Here is a 10,844-nt window from a genome sequence, read left to right as displayed (position 1 = left end):
TACCTCGTATTCGCTTCAAAAGAATGTAAATGCGACACTTTCTTGCTGGGAAATAGCGCTCGCAGATGTCTACGTATCGTAGCAATAGATTTCTAATGCTGTTTAATTCGCGGTATCGCATCTCATTTCTATGTATCATGATAAGATATAACATTCATTGTGCAGTGTTACGTATACCTCGTATTCGCTTCAAAAGAATGTAAATAAGACACTTCCTTGCTAGAGAATAGCGTCTGCAGATGTCTACGTATCGTAGCAATCGTGTTCTAATTCTTCTTAAAACGCGATATCGCATCTCATTTCTATGTTTCATGATAAGATACAATATTAATTGCCAAGTGTCATGAATACCTCGTATTCACTTCAAATGAATGTAAATGCGACACTTCCTTGCTAGGAAATAGCGTTGGCAGATGTCTACGTATCGAAGCAATAGAGATCTACTGCTTCTTAAATCGCGATAACGCACCTCATTTCTATGTTTCATGATAAGATATAAAATCCATTGTGCAGTGTTATGTATACCTCGTATTCACTTCAAAAGAATGATAACGCGTCACTTCCTTGATAGGAAATAGCGTTTGCAGATGTCTACGTATCGTAGCATTAGTGTTCTAATGCTTCTCAAAACGCGATATCGCATCTCCTTTCTATGTTTCATAATAAGATATAATATTCACTGTGCAATGATATGTATACCTCGCATTCACTTCAAAAGAATGTAAGTGCGACACTTCCTTGCTATTAGATAGCGATTGCAGATGTCTACGTATCGTAGCAGAAGAATTCTAATACTTCTTAAATCGGGATATCGCATCTCCTTCCTGTGTTTCATGATAAGATATAATATTCATTGTGGAGTGCTGTGTATACCTCGCATACACTTCAAACGAATGTAAATGCGACACTTCCTTGCTATTAAATAGCGTTTGCAGATGTCGACGTATCGTAGCAATAGTGTTCTAATACTTCCTAAATCGCGATATCGCATCTCATTTCTATGTTTCGTGATGAGATATAATATTCATTGCGAAGTGTCATGTATACCTCGCATACACTTCAATTGAATGTAAACGCGACACTTCCTTCCTAGGAAAAGGCGTTTGCAGATGTCTGCGTATCGTAGCAATTGTGTTCTAATGCTTCTTAAAACGCGATATCGCTCCTCATTTCTATGTTTCATTATAGGATATAATATTCATTGCGAAGTGTCATGTATAGCTCGCATACACTTCCAATGAATGTAAATGCGACACTTCCATGCTAGGAAATAGCGTTTGCAGATGTCTACGTATCGCAGCAATAGAGCTCTAATGCATCTGAAAACGCGATGTCGCATCTCATTTCTATGTTTCATGATAAGATATTATGTTCATTGCGAAGTGTTATGTATACCTCGTATTCGGCTCAAAAGAATGTAAATGCGACACTTCCATGATGGAAATAGCGTTTCCAGATGTATACGTATCGTAGCAATAGAGCTCTAATGCTTCTTACATCGCGATATCGTAACTCATTTCTACGTTTCATTATAAGATATAATATTCATTGTGCAGTGTTATGTACACCACCTATTCACTTCAAGAGAATGTAAATGCGACACTTCCTTGCTAGGAAATGGCGTTTTGCAGATGCCTATGTACCGTAGCAATAGAGATCTAATGTTTCTTAAAACGGGACATCGCATCGCATTTCTATGTTTCATGATATGATATAATATTCATTGCGAAGTGTCGCTTATACATCGCATACACTTCAAATGAATGTAAATGCGACACTTCCTTGCTAGGAAATAGCGTTTCCAGATGTCTACGTATCGAAACAATGTAGTTCTAATGCTTCGCAAAACGAGATGTCGCATCTCACATCTAAGTTTCGTGATAAGATATAATATTAATTGCGAAGTGTCATGTATACCTCCTATTCACATAAAAAGGATGAAAATGCGACACATGCATGCTAGGAAATAGCGTTTGCAGATGTCTACGTATCGTAGCAAGAGTTGTAATGCTCCATAAAACGTAATATCGCATTTCACTTTTATGTCTCATGTTAATAGATAATATCCATTGCGAAGTGTCATGTATACCTCGTATTCACTTCAAAAGAATGTAAATGCGACTCTTCCTTCCTAGGAAATAGCGTTTGCAGATGTCTACGTATCGAAGCAATAGGGTTCTAATGTATCTTAAATCGCGATATCGCATCTTATTTCTGTGTTTCGTGATACGATGTAATATTCATTGCGATATCTCATGTATACCTCGTATTCACTTCAAAGAATGTAAATGCGACATTCCCTTGCTAGGAAATAGCGTTTGCAGGTGTCTCAGTATCGAAGCAATAGGGTTCTAATGCTTCTTAAAACGCAATGTCGCATCTCATTTCTATGTTTCGTGATAAGATATTATATCTTATTCATTGCGAAGTGTCATGTATTCCTCGCATACACTTCAAGTGAATGTAAATGCGACACTTCCTTGCTAGGAAATAGCGTTTGCAGATGTCTACGTACCGTAGCAATAGAGTTGTTCACGCTTCTTAAAACGCGATATCGCATCCAATTTCTAGGTTTCATCATAAGATATAATATTCATTGCGAAGTGCCACTTACACCTCGCATACACATCAAATGAGTGTAAATGCAACAGTTCCCTGCTGGGCAATAGCGTTTGCAGATGTCTACGTATCGTAGCAATTTAGTTCTAATGCTTCTTCAACGCGATGTCGCATCTCATTTCTATGTTCCATGATAGGATATAGTTTTCATTGCGAAGTGTCACGTATGTCTCGTATTCACTTCAAAAGAATGTAAATGCGACACTTCCTTGCTAGGATGTAGCGTTTGCAGATGTCTTCGTATCGACGAAGTAGAGTCCTAATGCTTCTTAAAACGCGATATAGCTTCTCATTTCTATGTTTCATGATAAGATATAATATTCATAGCGAAGTGTCATGAATACCTCGTATTCACTTCAAATGATTGTAAATGCGGCACTTCCTTGATTTGCAGTAGCGTTTGCAGATGTCTACGTATCGTAGCAGAAGAATTCTAATACTTCTTAAATCGCGATATCGCATCTCCTTCCTGTGTTTCATGATAAGATATAATATTCATTGTGGAGTGTTGTGTGTACCTCGCATACACATCAAATGAATGTAAATGCGACATATCCTTTCTAGGAAATAGCGTTTGCAGATGTCTACGTATCGTAGCATTAGAATTCTAATGCTTCTTAAAACGCGATATCGCATCTCATTTCTATGTTTCATGATAAGATATAATATTCCTTGCGAAGTGTCATGTATACCTCGCATACACTTCAAATGAATGTAATGCGACAATTCCTTGCTAGGAAATAGCGTTTGCAGATGTCTACGTTTCGTAGCATTAGGATTTTAATGCTTCTCAAAACGCGATATCGCATCTCATTTGTATGTGTCATGATAAGATGTAATATTCAATGCGAAGTGTCTTGTATGCCTCGCATAAACTTCAACTGAATGTAAATGCGACACTTCCTTGCTTGGAAATAGCGTTGGCAGATGTCTACGTATCGAAGCAATAGTGTTCTAATGCTTCTTAAATCGCCGTATCGCATCTTATTTCTATGTTTCATGATAAGATATAATATTCATTGTGGAGTGTTTGTATACGTCGTATTAACCTCGACAGAATCTAAATGCGACACTTCCTTGCTAGGAAATAGCGTCTGCAGATATTTACGCAACGTAGCAATAGAGCTCTAATGCTTCTTAAAACGCGATATCAAATCTCATTTCTATGTTTCATGACAAGATATAATATTCATTGCGAAGTGTCATATATACCTTGTATTTACCTCAAAAGAATGTAGATGCGACACTTCCTTGCTAGGAATTAGTGTTTGCAGATGTCTACGTATCGAAGCAATAGAATTCTAGTGCTTCTAAAAACGTGATGTCGCATCTCATTTCTATCTTTCAGGATAAGACACAATATTCATTCTGGAGTGATATGTATACCTCGTATTCACCTCAAAAGAATGTAAATGCGACACTCCCTTCCTAGGAAGTAGCGTTTGCAGATGTCTACGTATCGTAGCATTAGAGTTCTAATGCTTCTCAAATCGCGATATCGCATCTCACTTCTATGTTTCATGATAAGATATAATATTCATTGCGAAGTGACTAGTATACCTCGTATACACTTCAAATGAATGTAAATGCGACACTTCCTTCCTAGGAAATAGCGTTGGCACATGTCTGCGTATCGAAACAATAAGTTCTAATGCTTCTTAAATCGCCAAATCGCATTTCATTTCTATGTTTCTTGATAAGATATAATATTCACTGTGGAGTGTTATGTATACCTCGTACTCACTTTAAAAGAATGATAATGCCTCACTTCCTTGCTAGGAAATAGCGATGGCAGATGTCTACGTATCGAAGCAATAGGGATCTACTGCTTCCTTAATAGCGATATCGCATCTCATTTCTATGTTTCATGATAAGATATAATATTCATTGTGCAGTGATATGTATATCTCGTCTGCACTTCAAAAGAATGTAAATGCGACACTTCCTTGCTACGAAATAGCGTCTGCAGATGTCTGCGTATCGTAGAAATAGAGTTCTAATTCTTCTTAAAACGCGATATCGCATCTCATTTGTACGTATCATGATAAGATACAATATTCATTGCGAAGTGCCATGTATACCTCGTATTCACTTCAAAACAATGTAAATGCGACACTTCCTTGCTAGGAAATAGCGTTTGCAGATGTCTTCGTATCGACGAAGTAGAGTCCTAATGTCTCTTAAAACGCGATATAGCTTCTCATTTCTATGTTTCATGGTAAGATATAATATTCATAGCGAAGTGTCATTAATACCTCTTATTCACTTCAAATGAATGTAAATGCGGCACTTCCTTGATTGGCAGTAGCGTTTGCAGATGTCTACGTATCGAAGCAACTGAGTTCCAATGCTTCTTAAACCGCGAAACGCATCTCATTTCTATGTCTCATAATAAGATATAATATTCACTGTGCAGTGTTATGTATACCTCGCATTCACTTCAAAAGAATGTAAGTGCGACACTTCCTTGCTATTAGATAGCGATTGCAGATGTCTACGTATCGTAGCAGTAGAATTCTAATACTTCTTAAATCGCGATATCGCATCTCCTTCCTGTGTTTCACGATAAGATATAATATTCATTGTGGAGTGTCATGCATACCTCGTATTCACTTCAAAAGAATGTAAGGGCGACACTTCCTTGCTAGGAAACAGCGTTTGCAGTTGTCTACGTATCGTAGCTATGGAGTTCTAATTCTTCTTAAAACGCGATATAGCATCTCATTTCTATGTTTCATGATAAGATATAATATTCATTGTGCAGTGTCATGTATACCTCGTATTCACATCAAATATAGGAAAATGGGACACTTCCTTGCTAGGAAATAGCGTTTGCAGATATCTACGTATCGAAGCAATAGAGTTCTAATGCTTCTTAGAACGAGATGTCGCATCTCATTTCTATGTTTCATGATAAGATATAATATTCATTGCGAAGTGTCATGTATACCTAGTCTTCACTTCAAACGAATGTAAATGCGACACATCCTTGCTGGGAAATAACGTTTTCTGATGTCTACGTATCGTAGCAATGGAGTTGTAATGCTTCTTGAAACGCGATATCGCATACCATTTCTATGTTTCATGATAAGATATAATACTCATTGCGAAGAGTTATGCATACCTCGTATACACTTCAAATGAATGTAAGTGCGATACTACCTTGCTAGGAAGTAGCGTTTGCAGTTGTCTACGTATCGAAGCAATAGAGTTATAATGTTTCTTAAAACGAGATGTCGCATCTCATTTCTATGCTTCATGATGAGATATAATATTCATTACGAAGTGTTGTGTATTCCTCGTCTACACTTCAAATGAATGTAAATGTGACACTTCCTTACTAGGAAAAAGCGTTTCCAGATGTCTACGCAACGAAGCAATAGAGTTCTAATTCTTCTTAAAACGCGATGTCGCATCTCACATCTATGATTCATGATAAGATACAATATTCATTGCGAAGTGTCTAGTATACCTCGCATACACTTCAAATGAATGTAAATGCGACACTTCCTTGCTAGGAAATAGCGTTCGCACATGTCTGCGTATCGAAGCAATAAATTTCTAATGCTTCCTAAATCGCCAAATCGCATTTCATTTCTATGTTTCTTGATAAGATATAATATTCACTGTGGAGTGTTATGTATACCTCGTACTCACTTCAAAAGAATGATAATGCGTCACTTCCTTGCTAGGAAATAGCGTTGGCAGATGTCTACGTTTCGAAGCAATAGAGATCTACTGCTTCCTTAATAGCGATATCGCATCTCATCTCTATGTTTCATGATAAGATATAATATTCATTGTGCAGTGATATGTATATCTCGTCTGCACTTCAAAAGAATGTAAATGCGACACTTCCTTGCTACGAAATAGCGTCTGCAGATGTCTTCATATCGAGGAAGTAGAGTCCTTATGCTTCTTAAAACGCGATGTAGCATCTCGTTTCTATGTTTCATGATAAGATATAATATTCCTTGCGAAGCGTCATATGTACCTCGCATACACTTCAACTGAATGTAAATGCGACACCTCCTTGCTAGGAAATAGCTTTGGCAGATGTCTACGTATCGAAGCAATAGAGTTCTAATGCTCCTTAAACCGCGATATCGCATCTCATTTCTATGTTTCATGATAATATATAATATTCATTGTGCAGTATTATGTATATCTCGTCTACACTTCAAATGAATGTAAATGCGACTCTTCCCTGCTAGGAATTAGCGTTTGCAGATGTCTACGTATCGTAGCATTGGAGTCCTAATGCTTCTTAATTCGCGATATCGCATCTTATATCTATGTTTCATGATAAGATATAATATTCATTGCGAAGCGTCTTGTATGTAAATGCGACCTTTCCTTGTTAGGAAATAGCGTTGGCAGATGTCTACGTATTGAAGCAGTAGGGTTCTAATGCTTCTTAAATCGGGATATCGCCACTAATTTCTATGTTTCATGATAAGATATAATATTCATTGTGCACTGTTATGTATACCACGTATTCACTTCAAAGGAATGTAAATGCGACCCTTCCTTGCTAGGAAATAGCGTTCGCAGATGTCTACGTATCGAAGCAATAGAGTTTTAATGCTCCTTAAATCGCGATATCGCATCTCACTTATTTGTGTCATGATAAGATATAATATACATTGCGGAGTGTCATGTATACTTCGTATTCACTTCAAAAGAATGTAAATACGACACTTCCTTGCTACGAAATAGCGTCTGCAGATGTCTACGTATCGTAGCAATAGAGTCCTAATGCTTCTTAAAACGCGATATCGCATCTCAATTCTATGTTTCATGATAAGATATGATATTCATAGTGGAGTGTTATGTATACCTGGCATTCACTTGAATAGAATGTAAATGCGACACTTCCTTGCTTGGAAATAGCGTTTGCAGATATCTACGTTTCGTAGCATTAGAGTTCTAATGCATCTTAAAACGCGATATCGCATCTCATTTCTATGTCTCATCTTAAGATGTAATATTCATTGCGAAGTGTTATGTATACCTCGCATACACTTCAAATGAATGTAACTGCGACAGTTCCTTGCTAGGATATAGCGATGGCAGATGTCTACGTATCGAATTAACAGAGTTATAATGCTTCTTAAAACGAGATATCGCATCTCATTTCTATCTTTTACGATATGATATAATATTCTTTGCGGAGTGTCATGTATACCTCGTATTCCTTTCAAAAGATTGTAAATGCGACACTTCATTGCTAGGAAGTAGCGTTTGCAGATGCCTACGTATCGAAGCAATAGAGTTCTAATGCTTCTTAAATCGCCATATAGCATCTCATTTCAATGTGTCGTGATAAGATATAATATTCATTGTGGAGTGTTACGTGTACCTCGTATTCACTTCAGATGAATGTAAATGCGACACTTCCTTGCTAGGAAATAGCGTTTGCAGATGTCTACGTAACGACGCAATAGAGTTCTAACGCATCTTAAAACGCGATATCGCATCTCATCTCTATGTTTTAGGATAAGATATAACATTCGTTGCGAAGTGTAATGTATACCTCGCATACACTTCAAACGATTGTAAATGCGACACTTCCTTGTTAGGATATAGCGATGGCAGATGTCTACGTATCGAAGCAACAGATTTCTAATGCTTCTTAAAACGAGATATCGCATCTCATTTCCATGATTCATTATAAGATGTAATATTCATTGTGGAGTGTTATGTATACCTCGTGTTCACTTCAAAAGAATGTAAATGCGACACGTCCTTGCTAGGAAATAGCGTCTGCAAATATCTACGTATCGTAGCAATAGAGTTCTAATGCTTCTTAAATCGTCATATCGCATCTCATTTCTATGTTTCATGACAAGATATAATAATCATTGTGCCGTGTTATGTATAACCCATATTCACATCAAAAGAATGTAAATGCGACACTTCCTTGCTAGGAAATAGCGCTTGCAGATGTCCACGTATCGTAGCAAGAGAGTTCTAATGCTTCTTAAAACGCGAAATCGCTCCTCACTTATATGCATCATGATAAGATATAATATTCATTGTGGAGTGTTATGTGTACCTCGCATACACTTCAAATGAATATAAATGCGACACTTCCTTGCTAGGAAGAAGCGTTTCCAGATGTCTACGTATCGAAGCAATAGAGTTCTAATGCTTCTTAAAACGTCATATCGCATCTCATTTCTATGTTTCATGATAAGGTATAATATTCATTGTGGAGTGTTATGTATTCCTCGTATTCACTTGAAAAGAATGTAAACGCGACACTTCCTTGCTATTAAATAGCGTTTGCAGATGTCTACGTATTGTAGCAATAGAATTCTAATGCTTCTCAAAACGCGATATCGCATCTCATTTCTATGTTTCATGATAAGATATAATATTCATTGTGCAGTGTTATGTATACCCAGTATTCACTTCAAAAGAATGTAAGTACGACACTTCCTTGCTAGGAAATAGCGTTTGCAGATGTCTACGTATTGTAGCAATAGAATTCTAATGCTTCTCAAAACGCGATATCGCATCTCATTTCTATGTTTCACGATAAGATATAATATTCATTGTGGAGTGTTGTGCATACCTCGTATTCACTTCAAAAGAATGTAAATGCGACACTTCCTTGCTAGGTAATAACGTCTGCAGATGTTTACGGATCGAAGCAATAGAGTTCTGATGCATCTTAAAACGCGAAATCGCTCCTCATTTCTATGCTTCACGATAAGATATAATATTCATTGTGGAGTGTTATGTATACCTCGTCTACACTTCCTAAGAATGTAAATGCGACACTTCCTTGCTTGGAAATAGCGTTTGCAGATGTCTCCGTATCGAAGCAATAGAGTTCTAATGCTTCTTAAATCGCCATATAGCATCTCCTTTCTATGTTTCGTGATAAGATATAATATTCATTGCGAGGTGTCATGTATACCTCGCAATAACATCACATGAATGAAAATGCGACACTTCCTTGCTAGGAAATAGCGTTTGCAGATGTGTACGTATCGAGCAATAGGTTTCTAATGCTTCTGAAATCGCAATATCGCAACTCATTTCTATGTTTCATGATACGATATAATATTCATTGCGAAGTGTCATGTATACCTCGTATTCTCTTCAAAAGAATGTAAATGCGACACTTCCTTGCTAGGAAGTCGCGTATGCAGATATCTACGAATCGAAGCAATAGTGCTCTAATGCTTCGTAAAAAACGATATCGCATCTCCTTTCTATTTTTCATGATATGATATAATATTCATGGCGAAGTGTTATGTATACCTCGCATACACTTCAAAAGCATGTAAATGCGACGCTTCGTTGCTAGGAAATAGCGATTGCAAATGTCTTCGTATCGCAGCAATATAGTTCTAATGCTTCTTAAAACGAGGTGTCGCCTCTCATTCCTATGTTTCATGATGAGATATAACATTCATTGCGAAGTGTTACGTATACCTCGCATACACTTCAAATGAATGTAAATCCGACACTTCCTTGCTAGGAAATAGCGTTTGCAGATGTCTACGTATCGAAGCAATAGAGTTCTAATGCTTCTTCACAAGCGATATCGCATCTCACTACTATGTTTCACGATAATATATAATATTCATTGTGAAGTGTCAAGTATACCTCGTATTCACTTCAAAAGAATGTAAATGCGACATTCCTTGCTAGGAATTAGCGTTTGCAGATGTCTACGTATCGTAGCAATAGAGTTCTAATGCCGCTTAAAACGCGATATCGCATCTCATTTCTATGTATCTTGGTAAGATATAATATTCATTGTGCAGTGTTAGGTATATCTCGCATACACTTCAAATGAATGTAACTGCGACAGGTCCTTGCTAGGATATAGCGATGGCAGATGTCTACGTATCGAAGCAACAGAGTTATAATGCTTCTTAAAACGAGATATCGCATCTCATTTCTATCTTTTACAATATGATATAATATTCTTTGCGGAGTGTCATGTATACCTCGTATTCCTTTCAAAAGATTGTAAATGCGACACTTCATTGCTAGGAAGTAGCGTTTGCAGATGCCTACGTATCGAAGCAATAGAGTTCTAATGCTTCTTAAATCGCCATATAGCATCTCATTTCAATGTGTCGTGATAAGATATAATATTCATTGTGGAGTGTTACGTGTACCTCGTATTCACTTCAGATGAATGTAAATGCGACACTTCCTTGCTAGGAAATAGCGTTTGCAGATGTCTACGTAACGACGCA

This window comes from Xylocopa sonorina, unplaced genomic scaffold (genome assembly GCF_050948175.1).
Source record: "Xylocopa sonorina isolate GNS202 unplaced genomic scaffold, iyXylSono1_principal scaffold0206, whole genome shotgun sequence".
NCBI classification, from domain to species: domain Eukaryota; kingdom Metazoa; phylum Arthropoda; class Insecta; order Hymenoptera; family Apidae; genus Xylocopa; species Xylocopa sonorina.
The sequence above is the reverse complement of the archived record's forward strand: the minus strand, read 5'-3'. Positions refer to the sequence as shown.